This window comes from Copadichromis virginalis, linkage group LG3, assembly GCF_057382275.1.
Source record: "Copadichromis virginalis isolate Kocher_CV1m ecotype Utaka linkage group LG3, C_Virginalis_male_GT1.1, whole genome shotgun sequence".
Lineage (NCBI taxonomy): Eukaryota > Metazoa > Chordata > Actinopteri > Cichliformes > Cichlidae > Copadichromis > Copadichromis virginalis.
This window is the reverse complement of record NC_140620.1, coordinates 13,800,828-13,817,935: the sequence shown is the minus strand read 5'-3', so window position 1 is coordinate 13,817,935 and position 17,108 is coordinate 13,800,828.

The following is a 17,108-nucleotide window of genomic DNA, read 5'->3' as shown; positions in this document are numbered from 1 at the left end:
TCAGACACCTATAGGGCCAGCAGGGTGGGGATCCAGGTGCCACATGGTGTTGCAGCTGATAAAGCCATAAACTATGCCCATTTTGTTGAAGTGATCACCAGTTTGCTGGGTTTTTTAGAGACACAGAGTGAGAGCGATCATGTTCTATATTACTGTTTTTAATGGATTTTCAGAGCTGTTGATTTATGAAGCAGTCTTCATGGAAACATGTCAAGTCTGTTTTTGGGATTGAGTGTTAAATTGTCACAGTTTTAATAAAACCTGCATTTTCCTGCAATAATACTGGAGAGCAAAGAAAAGTTAGACGATGTTTATCCAGCTCTTCCAAAATGTACCTCACAAACATCTGCTGGATCCTGAATTCAACATTCTAGGGCCTATGAACAGGTTAACACTGAATGTTCTACGAATACTGGCCCAAAGGTAAAAGGTGAGAATTCCTCCGGTAAAATCTTTTCTTTTTAAATTGTTAGAGCCTTCAGGCACTATGGCAACAGGAATGCAAATATTAAAATGTGACGAAGAAAAGCTTGAAAATAACATTTTCACCCACAAGCACAAAACCAAGAGCCCTAACATGTGATTAGTTTTGACTTGCTGCTATAACTAAAACATCACAATAACTTATACTAACAAACAAAACAGTGGCTGGACATCACAACGTAACCAAAATTACTGTAACCATGTCCAATGAACTTAAAAACTGTCTGCCTTCTAAACAGCTGCTTCAATTACTTCAGCCTTTTGACCTGAGAGCAGTTACCAGCTTCAAAATGACTTTTGTGACGGCAATGATGCAACGACCATTTTACAATTGAATGGGACTGAGTTGGCAATTACATGCAATGTCAGTGGCAATACACCTTGATTGAAAATGTTTGTGCAGAAGCAGAAAGTGTGGCACACTCAGCCTCAATGTGACGAGAAAAACAAACAAACAAATACAAGAAAAAAACACTACAGTACAAACTATTCCTCAAAAGAGCCAAAGCTTTAAAATGAACATTAAATGCTATAGTAATGATGGCCCCAAAGTTAAAAGTGAAAGTTGCTCCTACCAGTAAAAACCTATAAAATTGTGAGAAAAATCAGTTTCACTATATACTGTAATAGAAACAATGCAACATATTCAGAGAGGCAGACATATTGTTTCCATGTCATAACTGCTCACTCGTACAGTCTGTTCTTGAGAACCTTCTTTGAAAGGCTGTTCCCTTCGAGCTCCATAACCACTTTCTGTAATATCTCGAAGGTATACTTCAGTTCTGATGGGTAGGCCAGGTTCAAAGTGTGCATTAATCCAAATAGCATAGCAGCTGCTAGGGCACAGTTATCTAAATCCTGCAAGACTCTCTGGCCTTCAAGGACTATCCCGATGTCCTCAGGGCTGTCACTGGCATCTCTTGACTTTATGATGTAGATTCCCATGGTTGTTTCCTCAATAGATTGTTGGATAACTCCTTCACCTGTGGCCTGGAAAATGCACATTCCCAAAATTAAATTCAACAGAACACTGGTCATTGCAAAGAAGCAGAATACTGTCAGAGAATGAAGAGGTGTTCAACTATGACCTCAACACATGGTCGTAATGCATGTAGAAGGAAAAAAAAGTAAAACACCTAAACATAACATCTTCTCTAACCCATATAGACATGTCTCTGTATCTCTTTCTCCCTTGGTTAAGGTGACGTAAAACCCATTTATTAGTAGATAACTACATTTTGCCATGGTTTAGAAAGGACGCTGAATAAAGCAGCATTTTTACAAAGTAATGACTGACGCAAAACAAGCTTGTCGATTTAGTCTGGTTTTTGGTTATTATGCTAATTTTGTCAAAAGCAATAACCGTTGACATACTAGCATCTGAACTGTGCTAAACTATGATCCAAAACCAGGACGTTAGCTGGATCCAAGCATTTCATGAATATTTTTTTATAAACTCTTCCAGGCCATACAGTATATTGTCTAATAAATAAGGTGGCCCCAATATTTATTAAATGTGTCCATTAAAAAGTGAAAGTGTGGCATGTCAGCATGTAGATAAAATAGGATGTCATAGCTAAATAGTCTAATCATTTTCAGTTATGTCTATTCATTTTAGAATAAAAAAAAAACATACACACTGGGGGCTGCCAGTGGTTTCCCCCAGTCACCAGATACACCAGATACACCTGTGGCACAATTTTGAAAATCTTAGATCATTTTCACCTTGAGAGGTCAAGGTCACCAAGATTAAAAATCTTTTTAGTAGCTGCACCTGTGGGATGAATTTGACAATCCTACATTACTTTGTTCTTCAGTTGTCCACGCTGCCCGTGGCCTGAAGCTCCATAAAGCACCCCTCCAATAGCCAAACCCATCTGTTCTCTGATTGGATAGTTAAATTTGTGATTGACATGAGATTGGCCAATCAGATGAAAGGAAGAAAAATAGGGTCAAAGTTCGTACTTGTAACTTGAAGCTTGAGTGCAGAGTTTCACACGTATTTTTTGGCTAAGTCCACACACAAATTCTTTTTACGCATATAAATCCTGATTTACAGGCACAAAACTGATTACAAGTACAAAATATCCATGACCACAATTTGAGCCCATATGGAAGGGCAATAACACAGTGCTGAGGATCATTTGATGCATGCTTGAAAGAATGAATGAATGATCAAGAAAACATCTGGGAATTTTGAGAATACTTGGCTTGATGCATACTTTGAATTGGAACAGTTTTTGGTTTGAGACTGATGACGTAATCCAAGTCCACGGTGATGCAAGTACACACAAGTAAGTTTTTTGGGAAATGGCCAGTATCTTGTATCTCACCCTCAATTTTTTTTAAACACAAACAATCATAGAGGAAATGAAATGGCAAAACAGGTTTTGTTCTTTTAGAGGAAGTAAAAGAACTGGCAGAAAGAAGATGGTGTGAATTCTGCTGACACATTTTGTTTCCCAGAAGAGCAGTCTCTTTTTGTTTTATTTAGTTTATTTTATTACTCATCATATTATCATCTATGTGGATGAATACCAGGCCTGCAAAAATCAGGAGGAAAATTTAAAAAAGAAGTGAGACAAAAAGAAAGCATAAAAAGAGGGGATGAAGCCAACAGAGATGCTGGGTCTCCAAGTTCTACATCTGTAACAAAACACATTCAATGGATGGAACTACCCCAGCAAAAGAGCAGGGGTGCCAGAGAAACAGAGGCAACTGGCAGTCCAGCATGAGCCAAGGGGCCCAGGACACAGGAAAATCTCTCTACTGTCACTGCAGCTTCCTGCAACTTCTGAATGCTGGTGGACTGTCTATTACACACTTTGCAGTGATATCGAGTTAAATCTTAAGGAACTTGTGTATTAACTCAAAAACACAGAATAGGCCTTTGTGAGGTGAGGCATGATTGAATGTGGACAAAAATCAGCTAGATGAGTCAAAAACATTACACTTGTGTGTAGTGGTGCAACGGATCAAACATCTCACGGTTCGGATCGGATCACGGTTTTAAGTCACGGATCGGATCAATTTTCGGATCAGCGAAAAAAGAAAAAAAGAAAATTTTTAACATTTACTTATTAACTTATTTAAATATATTAAATATTTTTTGCCTATTAAAAAATTCAACTCAAGACTCATTCCACGCAATTATATAAAAACAAATTAAGGTGCAATATAGGGCAGTACAGGGCTTTGTATCTACCACTGCACTGTGATATAAGGAACTCTCACGGTCACGTGGCTTTCCGTTGACCTGGAGGTCCACCCATTTGTAGTTGGGCAACAGAAGATGCCTGGGACAGTTCAGCCATAACTTTAAACTTTTCCTGCTCATATACAACGGATCTTCGGATCATGTTGTAAATGGGCTGAACTGAGGGCGACTGCACAGCAGGCTGAACTGCTACAGGTAGCGGGGCTAATGGCTGAGCTATGGGCTGCAAAAGAGATTGTGAAGTTGGTCCACTCCCACCCGAGGAGTGGGTACAGGTGCGGAGGTTAGCTTTGTCCTGGCGGACCTCACCTCGGGGGTCGGTGCAGATTTTGGCAGCGACTGGACAGCTGCTGTCCACACCCGAGGAGCTGATACGGGTGCAGGGACCAGCCGGCCCCAGAAACTGAAGCAGGGACCAACTGGGCCCCAGCCCCCCTTACCTGGGAAACTGACACAGGTGCAGGGGAGTGGCGGACACCTACTCTGTATCTGGTCTGGTCTGCTAGACAGACCCATCAATGAGACTTTGTAAAAGCAGCTGGTCTGAGTGATGTGATCAGAGTGCAGTAGATAATGTCTGACAGCAGTTTGAAGAGCAAATGGATTCTGTTCTGTTCTTCATCATCACCTACCTGACAGCTGACACCTCACACCTGTTTCTCACCTGCAGGTCAGACAGGAGGACAAGAGAAGGATGGACGCAATAAAGGACATCCTGGACTGAGAGCAAGTCTCTCTGTTTTGTTTTTTTTTGCTCATTTTTAAAAGAATATTTTAATTTGAAAATCTGAGTTCACTCTGCTGAGCTCACAGATCTCAGTGTCATGAATGACGTCTATTTACTGCTGCTATGAAAGTTAAATTATTTCACAATGAAACAGCAAAATGAAATGTTTAGAACAAACACAACATCCTGTAAAAACTGTCATTGTTCTTTTTGTACAGAGAGCTTCCTCTTCACCTCCATAATTCATTCAGTTCATTCACGAAAAAAAGCCCAGACAAAACACACAATAGAGTAAATCCAACTGTGATCAACAGTGGTATTTTTCTTTCTTAGTTTATCAAATCTTCTCCTAATATGTTAATAATGTCAATAAACCTTATTCATTACAACTGCTGAAACCTTAGTCCCACCTTCCAGTTTGTATTTGTGCTTCAATCCCTTTTCTTCATTTTAACAGGTGTGTTTGAATTTGTGTTAGCAGTGAGAATGTGGACATTCTTTTCTTTGGAAATAAAACCATTCCTATTGCAAAACTCTGACAGTGTGACAGTGGTGGAAAGCAAAGAAAAAAAAATCACCATGTAAAGAAAAGGGTGATGATGACCAGTTTTGCATAACCCAGAATTCAAAATGTACAATAAGCCTGTGGGTTCAGTGGGAACCAGGGGCGATTCTAGGATCAGAGCTTTGGGGGCGCTGAGCACCCAGAGAGCTGCCCATCCAGGCAAGGTGGAGTGGATTTCTGTTGTGCCTGTCACTATTACCTGTCTGTTTTCTTATCTGGTTCTTCCTGACCTTGTACTTCCTCCTCAGGTTCTTTTCCTCTCTCCCTCTTTGGACTGACAATCATACACAAATAGATTCAATTAGATGAAAAAATTACATTAATATGAAAAAACAAATGCTATTAAGATCACTAACAAAAAGTCCTCTCTCAGTGTACTTTCAACCAAAAGGCAAATAACCAAACCACATGTAAGCTATAAATATTGAAACACCGATCCAACATTATCCTTTATTGACAGGTCATTTGATCTTACACTTTTACCTGAATATTGTTCCTGGGTTTAATCTTGGCACATGCACATATGACAAAATAACCAACTTCTCTCATTACATTTCAAACAGGACAAAACAAAAACAGGACAGTGGTAACAACAGCAGGCTACAGACAATTTTAAGTTTTAGATTTTAAATAGGCTGTATACATTTCAATGGGAGCAACCAGACGGCCAAATGTCGCTGAATTTACTACAGAGCAGGACGGATTGTAGGGTAGCAAACATCGTCGGAAAACACGTTTCCAACACTGCAGGTTACCTGGTGTAATGTTTTTCATCTAAAAAGAAACATGGTCTGAGTCCTACCTAACTATATGAAGAGTAACTGAAGGTTAAATGCAGCCAACATGTCCTGTTTTAAGCCAGGCTCTCACACACACGTCTCAGCCACTATCGCTCTGGCAGCAACGACGCTAGAGCCAGAGCAGAGTGCTTCAGCACCCCCAAAAAATGGGCTAAAATTGCCACTGGTGGGAACAGATAGGAATCAAGATCATCTTTTCTAGACTAATGAATTTATGTCCTGTGGTCCAGGAGGACAGTGTGAGTTTGGGGAAGAACAGTTCCTCCAGCAACAATAATTAAAGTCTATAATTAGATCAAAGATCAACATAATAACAGTCCACTGCCTTCCTCTAGATTAGCTGAAATAATGAAAACCACACATGCCAGAAAAATAACCTCTAAACTTTATAAGTTCATTTAAATAATATAATAATAACAAAACTACAGATAGAAAAGTGGGGGAAAGGCTGTACCCCATCTCTGACTTCTGGACAGAAATCTGTAACAATATGTTCGAAATGACAAATAATGCAAACTTACAAGTATAAAAGTACAGGTATAAACAGTATAAAACAGCTCATAGGACACACCTCACTCAGAAAACTGTTTAAGCTGAGCCTATCACCAAGAAAACTGGAAATAATCACTCCACCTTAAACACTTGTTTAATATACAGTATTCCTGCGCCACATGGTGGCAGTCAAGTCAAAGTAAACTTTATTGTCATCTCTGCTATACACAGTACAGAGAGATGAGACGAAGAGGCTCCAGTTACATCAGTGCAAAACAACCAAACAATAAATATAAGAAGAGTAGGAAATAAATATACACTTTAGGACCAGGGGTAAAGGGATCAATAACAATTTAAAATTTATAATTTACAGTTTGATGATTTAAAGTCTCACACACAACCCGTCGAAAGGGGAGGGGCGCAGCTGCTTCCAAATAGAGCACATTTCATTTATAATGTTGTAAATCCAAGCCCATTATCTATTCATGACTTGAATCCTGGGTTGTGTGAAATCCCAGAAATAAACCTTAGACAAAGCAAATCTTTGAACTAAGGTGTAGGTCTATTAGATCATGTTGTGGTGATCCTCGGGTTGAGGGATTTGTGTTCATACTGGAGTGCAAAATTAAAACCAATTGTCATGGTCCTGGGTCGTGTGACCCAGTGTGTTATGTTTAGCCTATTTTGATGTTTATTGTTTGTTTAGGTTCTCTAAGGTAGTCCAGCCATTTGTATTTATTACCCTTGCATTAAGTCTCCCTTGCCCTTCGTGTGTTTATGTCTGTGTGTCTTGTACTGTCAAGTTCATGCTGTCAGTTATGTCATCTCCCCTGTACTAAGTTTCCCTGGGTCATGAGTCCTGTCTGCGTGGTTATGTTTAGTTCTTGTTATGTCTAATTTCCATGTTTCCTGTTTTACTTTGTAAGTCTGTATTCATTGTCAGTGTATTCAGTTGCACCCTCCTGTCCTGTCGTTAGGTTCATGTGTGTCAGCTGTGATCCCATGTGTGGCCACTTCCCCTGATCATCCCTCATGTGTATTTAGTCTCTGTGTTTCTTACAGTCTGTGTCGCGTCGTCTGTGTTCCCACCCTCCGTGTTTCCATGCCCGGTCTGTTGTATTCTAAGTCATAGCCTTACCTTAGTTCATTCCCAGTTTAGGTTTCTGTTTAGTTATTGCTTTTGTGCTGCCCTTATTCTTGTTTGTTTCTCTTGTGTTACCAGCCACAATAAAAGGCTCGCATTCTGTTAAAGCTCACTCCCGTCTGCTCACTTGTGTACGCACCTGGGTCCATTACACGCATTCTCCACTCGGTCCGTCACAGCGGACCGTGACACCAATGTAAGATGGACAAGAAAAGTCCAAAGCCATCAGGTGCTAAGTTTAGAAAAAAGAGAAAAGAAGAGGAGGAGAAACGAGCAAAAGATGCAGGTAAGAAGATTTGTCATTGGATAATGGCAGGTCATCCTGAAACAATCAGAATACTTTATTAATCCCTAAGGAAATAATGTGGGTTACAGTTGCTCCAAGAAGAAATGGTAAAAATAGCAACAGTAACAGACTAAACTCCAAACAATACATTATGTTACAGATTTTAATATTAATTAGTCAATTGTTGATTTGTCCTGTTCTCATTGTATGACGAATTATGATGGCTGTTTGGTAGCCATTTGCATACTATGCATGTGTGTGTGTGTGTGTGTGTACAACAGTTTTATGTTAATGTACAGTCCTTAATATGATTTATGTGTGTGTGTGTGGGGGGGGACACCAGAGGGAGTGTTCGCCCAGGGTGCCAAACAGGCTAGGACCACCACTGCCAACCATGATTTAATGTCATCGAGGCAGTCTAGCAAAACATTTAAACAGCCTGTAGAATTCTTTTTGAGAGGAAAGTAGATTTGAGAATCATAACGGTGAAATGAGATTCTGTATTTTCTGAAAATAGAGCCTGATGGCAGCATGTCAAGGGAAAAACGTACAAGGCCAAGGATAGATCCTTAAGGGACCCCACGTGTAACGGGGATGGATGTGAATGAAGAGCGACCAGAAGAACCTCTGTCAGTTAAATAAGATCTAAACCATTCAAGTGCGGTTCCCTTAATACCCTCACTGCTCTCAAATCTTGACAGTAGAATCCCATGATCCACTGTATCAAATGCAGCACTCAGATCTAAAAGCATTCAAATGAGATATCAGGGTCAGCAGTTAATGAAAGATTTTAAAAAGAGACCACTTGAAAGCACATTTTCAGTGCTATACAGCGCTTTGAAACCAGACTGAAATGTTTCTGAGATGCCCCTTAATGTCCAGCAAAGCCTGGAGCTGAAGGAAAACAATTTTCTCCAGGACTTTGGACAGGAACGGTACTTTAGAGATTGGTTTAAAGATGGCGAAAGATGTACCCTTAGGTCCCCTAGTCAAGCAAGCCATTTACGTGAAAAGGAAAGACAACCTCTTAATGGAGGAGGCGGCCTATGAAGAGTCTCTGAGGAACTTTCACCTTTTTCTGATGATTTTTAACCAGCTAACAGGTGGAGCGTGATCATCTTAGGGTTCGTGGACTGTTACTGTGAACACAGCTGAACCATGAGAACACCTTCATTCATGGCTGTCTGTGAGCTCTGACTGAGCTCAGCCTCCATTTTCTACAGGGAGACGCTCAGAGAGGCTTTCAGTTTCATTTCACAGGAACAGCTTTGCTTCTGTTTTACATGCAGGTGCTGCACAGAACACACCCTGTTCAGTCTGTTTGTGTGACTGACTCGAGCTCAGACAAAAGGCTGGATCGCCAGTTCAACAGGTCAGCAGTTTTTATCTTTTTCATCTATGCAAAATCCAAACAAACTCCTGTACATAGTGTTTTTAGTACTGAGGTGAGTCCATGTTTGGGCTTTTCATTCATTTCTACAGCATTTTTCATCCCTGATAACGTCATAAAGAACAGAGACAAAGAAAAAACACTTTGAACAACTAAAAGTTAATGACACATCAAAATAAAATAAATAAATGATAGTGATAACAATAATAATAATCATTAAACAGGAAGCAGACTTTGGAAACGCTCTGAAGTTTCTAAAATCTGGAATAAATCAGGGTCAGACATGTGTGAAGGTCTAATGAAGTCTTCTGGATGAAAATTGTTATGTGCAATACCAAAAAAGTAGATTCTGTTCATCTGGACTTTACATTTGCACAATAACTGAAACCAGCGCACTGTTCTTTTAGTGGCATGCATCAAGAAACATTATGTTCAATGATCCAGTTTGACCTCATGCAGGCAGTGCTGTTATACACAGACTGGACAACTTAATAACAGTGTTGGAGTATTAAAGTAAATCTACTTTAAACCATGAACTGTCTTTTTTCTGAGCATTTCCAGAGTGATTTCTGATTAAATCAAATTGTTTGTGTCTTTTTTGTCACAGCAGCAGCCATCAGTGACACCAGGGGCCTGTTCTTCGTACCTCGCTAAGTAGGTTAGCTGGATTTGATTGTTGACGATTTTGCGTGATCCTGGATTGTTCGGTTCCCCGAAGCCCATCCGGGACTTGCTGTCATAGCAACAGAGCCGTAAGCGTAAACCTGCTGGGGAGCAGGTTTACTTTATGTAAACAGGATTAGATCGCGGCCACGCAGGTATGTCCGCTTCATTTATACGAAAGCAACAGCGATATTCCACCACTGTTTCACCATAAATAAATAACATCAATGTAACTAAAGATAATGCAGCACTTGATCCTTTTATTGATTTCACACAGATACATACAGGTCATTTCCTAAAAAAGGGAAATGTACTATTAACATTCTATTACATGTATGTGATTATTACAGATGTAATTCATATTTCAGAGTAGTAATAGTAAATTACTTTGTGTAATCAAGATGAGAGACCACGGCTATAAAAGCGAAGGTGGATTTGGGAAGTCTGTCGCAGCCATGTCCTGTCCGTATACGCGAGCCACCCATTGCGGAAGGTGCAAGATTGATAAGGAGAGTCCTCAGAATTCAGCGTATATTGCGGGATAGACAGGATCCTTTAGCTCAGCGCGACAGTGTGCTCATAGAGAGATATCGATTTTCCCGTGAGGGTATTATTTACTTAACCAACTTGTTGACGAGGGGGTGCAGGACCACCACCTGTCTTTTTTTTTGCTCTGCCCTTTTCTTGGTTGCTGTTATAAACAAACAGATTATTCCAGGGTCTCTTTCCAAGAGACGACAAGCAATATAAGTGATAAATATTACCATTCTGTAGAATATTCTTATATTTCACTTTTACTTGTTCCCATGTTCTAGTGGGTCCTGTTGTGGCTCTAATGTGAAAGGGTGTTAGCAGAGACGGGTCTTCCAGCGGAATCTGCATGAATATTGAAGATACTTATATTGTCTAGACGGAGGAATAATCACACGTGGGGCATCGGCTTTTCACCGGAACAACACTTAGTTTTTATTATTGAACTCTCGCGTGCACTCTGCAGCATAACAGGAAGCATCCTTTCAAAATAAAAATCACAACAGATGACAACGAGGGCATACCTATTAACTAGCTCAACACCCCCACTTGCACTCACGTTGTCAGCTTTACATGCATTCCAAAAGAAACAGTTTTTCTTTACTATTTGTTTAGACTCCAAACATATATTTCTCAAACTTCAATAACTTCCCCTTTGTTGCTGGCTTTGTCATAACATCGGCCACCATCAGACCTGTCGGACAATACTCCAATATCAAATTTCCAGCATTAACTGTTGATCTCACAAAATGATATTTGATATCGATATGCTTACACCTCTGTCTGTTAACAGGATTCTTTGCCAATGCAATAGTCCTTTGATTGTCCTCAAATCTTTGGCGGTCTCTTTTGATGCTCATACATGCTTTGCAACAGTTGTGTCAAGTACAAAAATTCTTGTGTTGTTGCTGCCAAAGCTATGTACTCTGCTTCACAAGTTGACAAGGCAACAGTTGGCTGCTTCTTTGTTCGCCATGACACCAAAGTACCTCCTTCATTCAGGCTTACGCAGTAACCTGTAGTACTCCTCCTGTCAGTCACATCTGCAGCCCAGTCTGAGTCACTGTGACCTTGTACTCTCAAATCTTTGTCACTTTTCCTGTAGCACAATGTCTTGTCTTTTGATTGTTTCAGGTACCTTAGAACATGTTTCACAGTAGTCCAATGTTCCACAGCTGGTTCTTTGAAGTGCTGTGACAGCTTACTTACAACAAAACTCAAATCTGGTCGTGTGCAAGAGGTCAAGTAAATAAGGCTACCTACTGCCTCTCTGTACATTCTGACATTGTTCATTTTCTCAGCATCATCATTGTAGTTCAACCTTTGTTCACAAGGAGTTGATCTTGGTTTACAGTCTTGCATTTGAAATCTTTCCAGTATGTTTTCTACATATCTCTCTTGTAACATTTTTACACAATCTTGGGTTTGCTCAAAATCAATACCAAGAAAATGTTTGAGTTTCCCCATATCTTTCATTTTGAATCTTGCAGTTAGCATTTCCTTCACAGTTTTCAAAACCCTTTCATCACTGGCTGCAATAATAATATCATCAACCCATATGATCATGATCACTTTTTCTTTTCCTGTTTTCCTTGTGTAAACACAATGATCTACAGGACTCTGCATGAAACCGTTCTCTATCAAATAGTCATGTAATGTCCTGTTCCAGTTTCGGCTTGACTGTTTAAGCCCATAAAGTGACTTTTCCAGCTTGTAGACCAGTTTCTCATCTGTTTTTCCTTTTACTTCATAGCCTTCTGGCTGCTCAACATACACTTCAAAATCTATTGGTGCATGCAAGTATGCGGTTTTTACATCCATCTGATGCAAAATCAGGTTTTCTTGTATTGCACACTGCATCAATACTCTTATGCTTGTCAGGTTAGCAGTCGGAGAAAAAGTTTCATCATAGTCTATCCCAAAACACTGGGTGTAACCTTTAGCTACGTACCGTGCTTTATATTTTTCTGATCCATCACCACTGTTTTTCTTCACATATACCCATCTACCCCCCACTGCTTTCTTTCCCTCAGGTAAGATTGTTAGGGTAAAGGTGTTGTTCTCTTTTAAGGATTGCATTTCTTCATCCATGGCTGCTTTCCACTCTCTAGAGTTGGGTGACCTTGCAGCGTCACTGAATGTCACGGGTGAGTTACTTATCAGTCTGTAACAGTAGTCTATGTTAGTCAGCACTTGATCATCAATGTCTTCTCCTGACTCATATTCATTTAGATAATCTGGTTTCTTTCTTGTTCTAGAAGGATACCTTCTGGAGTTTTCAGTCTCATCACTAAGTGGCATCTGACTGTTCACTTCTGGTTGGTTGTCAGTATCTGGTTCCTGTGAACTGGTACTGGGGCTTTCCCTGTTCACGTTTGGTCTCTCCCTCACCTGTATGTCTTCATCCTCAGATGTCGTATCAGTTTGTGTTTGCTTTTCCTCATTGTGTTTGGTTACAAACTTAACCAGCCTAAACTTTTGCACTTTGGCGCTGTCTGGGAAATAAACCTTGTATGCTGGACTGTTTTTGTCGTAGCCTACAAAAATCCCTTTTGTACACTTAGAATCCAGCTTACCCTTGTCTTGCTTGTAAGCATAACACTCACACCCAAACTTTCGCATTCTGGATAGATTGGGCTTCCGCCCAGTCAGCAAAAAGTAAGGTGTCTGCCCTGTCCGGTTGTTAAAGCATCTGTTTCTCACGATAGCCGCTGTTTGAACTGCATACGTCCATAATTCCTTTGGTATGGCACTCTCAATAAGCATGCACCTCCCCATATCAAAAAGTGTTCTCCAGCCACGTTCCGCTGTACCATTCTGGTGAGGGGAATATGGGGCTGAAGTTTCATGTCTTATTCCATGTTTGTTTAACAATACCTGGTAATAGGGGTGGGTTCTTATAATCGATTCATCGATTAAAATCGATTCTGGCTTGGATAACGTAAAATCGATTCATTAAAATCCTGAATAGATTTTTTTAATATAAATTTATTTTGCCCGAAATGCCAGAATCTCAGGTGAAATCTCACAAAATTTCAAGAACCACCAAACAGTTAAGACAGTAAATGAGAGCAGGAACACGGATTCTGCACAAAGACTTAAACACACAGCGCGACCCGCGGATCAGAATCAGTTAGATGTCGCTTTTCTCACAGTCGGGGCTGAAAGCCGACAGCTCGCTGACTCTGATCTGTCGGCGGGTCCAAGCTTTGTTTTCACGCCCTTTATGCGCTGATTCTAAAGCTGTTAGTTTGATCTCTCTCCAAACAATATTGACCGAACCAGCAGCAAAAGAAGATCCAAACGCTTCACATAAACATCGTCATGAATTCACTCTTTTACTGTTTTGCTTCCACTGCGATGCACAGCTCTCTCTCTGTACTTCAAGAACAGTTTCCCTTTCTTCATTATTCGCTTGCTTGTTACGCACAAGTCTACTGTTGTTTACAGCGCTGTCGGCCGCTGTTTTTTCCCTTTTACATTCTTCCGAAAAGAAAACCTCATTTCTGCTGTTCAATACTGAACAAATTTAAACTTTTTAAAATTATTCAAAATGCTAAACGCTGTGTCTGTAATAAAACCGCTGTAACTTCAGAGGTGATGTTCATATGTTGATTAATGGTTTTCTTTTGTTTTTGATGTACTGCAGAATATTTTTATAAAATCCCAGGCCAGGAAAATCACCTTCATGTTTTTCTGTGTTTTATCCTCAGCTACTTTGACACAAAGGCATCTGCTGTGATGCTCACACCTGTGATAAAGTCTTGCGTGTGTCAGCTTCCTTTTTATTGATACAAAAATATGTAAATGTACTGATCTGAATTATAATATTTCTGACTGTCAAAATTTCCCAGATTTAAATCGAATCGAATTAAATCGAATCGTGGATCGAATCGATTCGGGACCTTGTGAATCGGAATTGAATCGATTCTAGAAATCAGTGACGATACCCAGCCCTACCTGGTAACTCTTTGCCATGAACTCTGTGCCGTTGTCTGACCTGATACACTTTACCTTCCCGAGTGGGGCTGTATCGGCCAAAAAGATTTCAGTTGCTTGCATTGTTTCACTTTTGTTTTTGAGAAAATATACAAATACTGCACCGGAAAAGTCATCGGTAAACAATAATGCATATCTGTGTCCATCTCGTGATTCTGGATCTATCGGCCCTGCTAGATCCGTATGTACCAGCTCGAGAGGTTTCTCAGCTCTCCTGTCAGGGTTTCGATTCCTAGTCTGGACAAATTTTCCCTGAATACACACCTCACAGTTCAAACGTTCTTTGTCAGTTTTCCCTTTGATTTTCATACCTTCAACCACATTTTGTAGCTTCAGAATGTCACTATGATTGCAATGTCCCAAAATTTCATGCCATGTCTGCACATCAAAACAATTATTACACTTATCATCGTACTCACTTACAGTCTCAAGGTAATAAAGTCTGTTGTGCTCATGTATGTGAAACTTTGTACCGTCTCTGTGTTGAAGGACGTTCCTTCCTTTCTTAAAGATGATAGTGGCTCCGTTCGTGGTGGCCACTCTCACAGAGAAGATATTCTGTGGAAATGAGGGAATGCATAGGGCGTCTTTCAGTGTTGTTTTACACTGTCTCCCTCTGCTGTCAATCAAGCACACCTCTGCATCTCCTCTGCCTTCAGCCACTCCTTTACACCTGGTGCCATCAGCTAATTCCACACAGTGCGTTCCCGGCTGGAAGTCGTCATTAAATTTCTTGAACGCTGTTTTATCATTCAGGATGTGTGATGTTGCGCCAGTATCCACCATTAGGCCTTTGGTCCTGATGTCTTGTGGCTGTTGAGGTGCCGCGTAGTCATTGCTCATCCGGAAGACATAGGTGTCGTCGCTCTCTGCGTTGTTGCCCTCCTCCGAGGCTATGCGTGCTTCATCATTCCGTTGTCATCTCCTGCAAGTCGACTCTCGATGGGTGTTGCTCCTACAGTGACCGCACCACTGTCTGTAGCGGCATGCTCTGGCCTTGTGTCCCCGTTGGCCACACTTAAAACAGACTATGTCTGACATGTCTCTCCTGTGGTCATTAGCAGCTGCTGCGGGTCTCACGCTGGGTTGCACTCTCGCCTTCATGATGTTATCCTCTTGTTCCATTAAGCGCATTTTCTCAGTGTCCTCATAGCTGCGGAGTTTCGTTTTAAATTCCGCAAACTTGATTTCTGATTCACTTTGCGTAATGTGAACGGAAAAAGGTTTAAATGTTTCTGGTAAACCTTTTAACACCATCGCTACAAGCAGACCATCACTAAGTGTCTCTCCAGCATTTCTCAGGGCTGTAATAAATGTCTCTGCGCGTATGATGTACTCCGTGACGCTCTCACTGCTTGCTTTCTTCAGAGAAGTCAGTTCGGTATAAAGGCTGATAATTCTTGGTTTACCTTTTCCTGCATAATAGTCTCTTAAAATTTTCAGTGCCTCGCGTCCATCATCGGCAGCTTCTCTCATCACGAGCGATAAACTCTTATCATCCAGGAACTGTATTAACTCTGCATAGGCCTGGGCATTCTTATCTTCGTCGTCCTCATCGTCGTCATCACTTTTCAATATTGTGTCTTTTAGACCTTGTAATCTAAGATGTCCCAAAAATTTTGTCTCCCACAGTTCATAATTCTTCTCATCTCCGTCAAAAACCAACCTTGCCCATCGGCCACTGGGTTCACCAGCACGCTTATTCATGGTGCTAACTTAGCACGCTAGCCCTCACCGAACACGCTGTACTTTGCGACTTTTCTGGTGGTAAACTTTCCCCTGGCGTAGCTTCAATGTTTTCCTGGGCCCATAACCTGTTAGCAGAGACGGGTCTTCCAGCGGAATCTGCATGAATATTGAAGATACTTATATTGTCTAGACGGAGGAATAATCACACGTGGGGCATCGGCTTTTCACCGGAACAACACTTAGTTTTTATTATTGAACTCTCGCGTGCACTCTGCAGCATAACAGGAAGCATCCTTTCAAAATAAAAATCACAACAGATGACAACGAGGGCATACCTATTAACTAGCTCAACAAAGGGGATAAAATATAACATATTATAATATAATGTAATATAATATTGGATAATATAGTGTGATATGATAAATCTACCCTACCGCCTACTGGTGTTGGCCAGAGGGGCCGATGGCGCGATATGGCAGCCTGGCTTCTGTCAGTCTGCCCCAGGGCAGCTGTGGCTACAACCGTAGCTGCCTCCACCAGTGTGTGAATGTGAGAGTGAATGAATAGTGGCATTGTAAAGCGCTTTGGGTGCCTTGAAAAGCGCTATATAAATCCACTCCATTATTATTGTTATTATTGAATTACTTACGAGTTTGATTTGTCAGCAACTTTCTGCCAGCCCTCTCTCCTTGCTTTTGCAGCCTTTGCAGTGTTCCCTTGCGTTTTAATTACACTCTGGAACTCCTGAAATCCCTCACTCAAGAGTTCTTGCTCTGCTGCCGAAAAATACCGAGCGCGCTCCTTCGACATTTTCGCCGACCAATCAAAGGGTTGCCGATCAATGTTTCTACTATCGATGCGTAGCCCCTGTTGGGCCACCCAGTGATCTCACATTACTTCATCCAGCTATACTAATCGTCAACAACAGGTGTGTTCGGGGAACCGGAATAGCGAGCTCAGAGTTAGCGCGATGATTTGGTCTTGGATGTTTCATTTGATCTTGGATGTAGTAAGCGACGTACGAAGCACAGGGCCCAGCACACAAAAGCAACACAACGGGAGCTTAAAATACTCAGAGGAACAATTCCTTTCTAATGTCTGAACAGTTAGTAGTTTATGTGT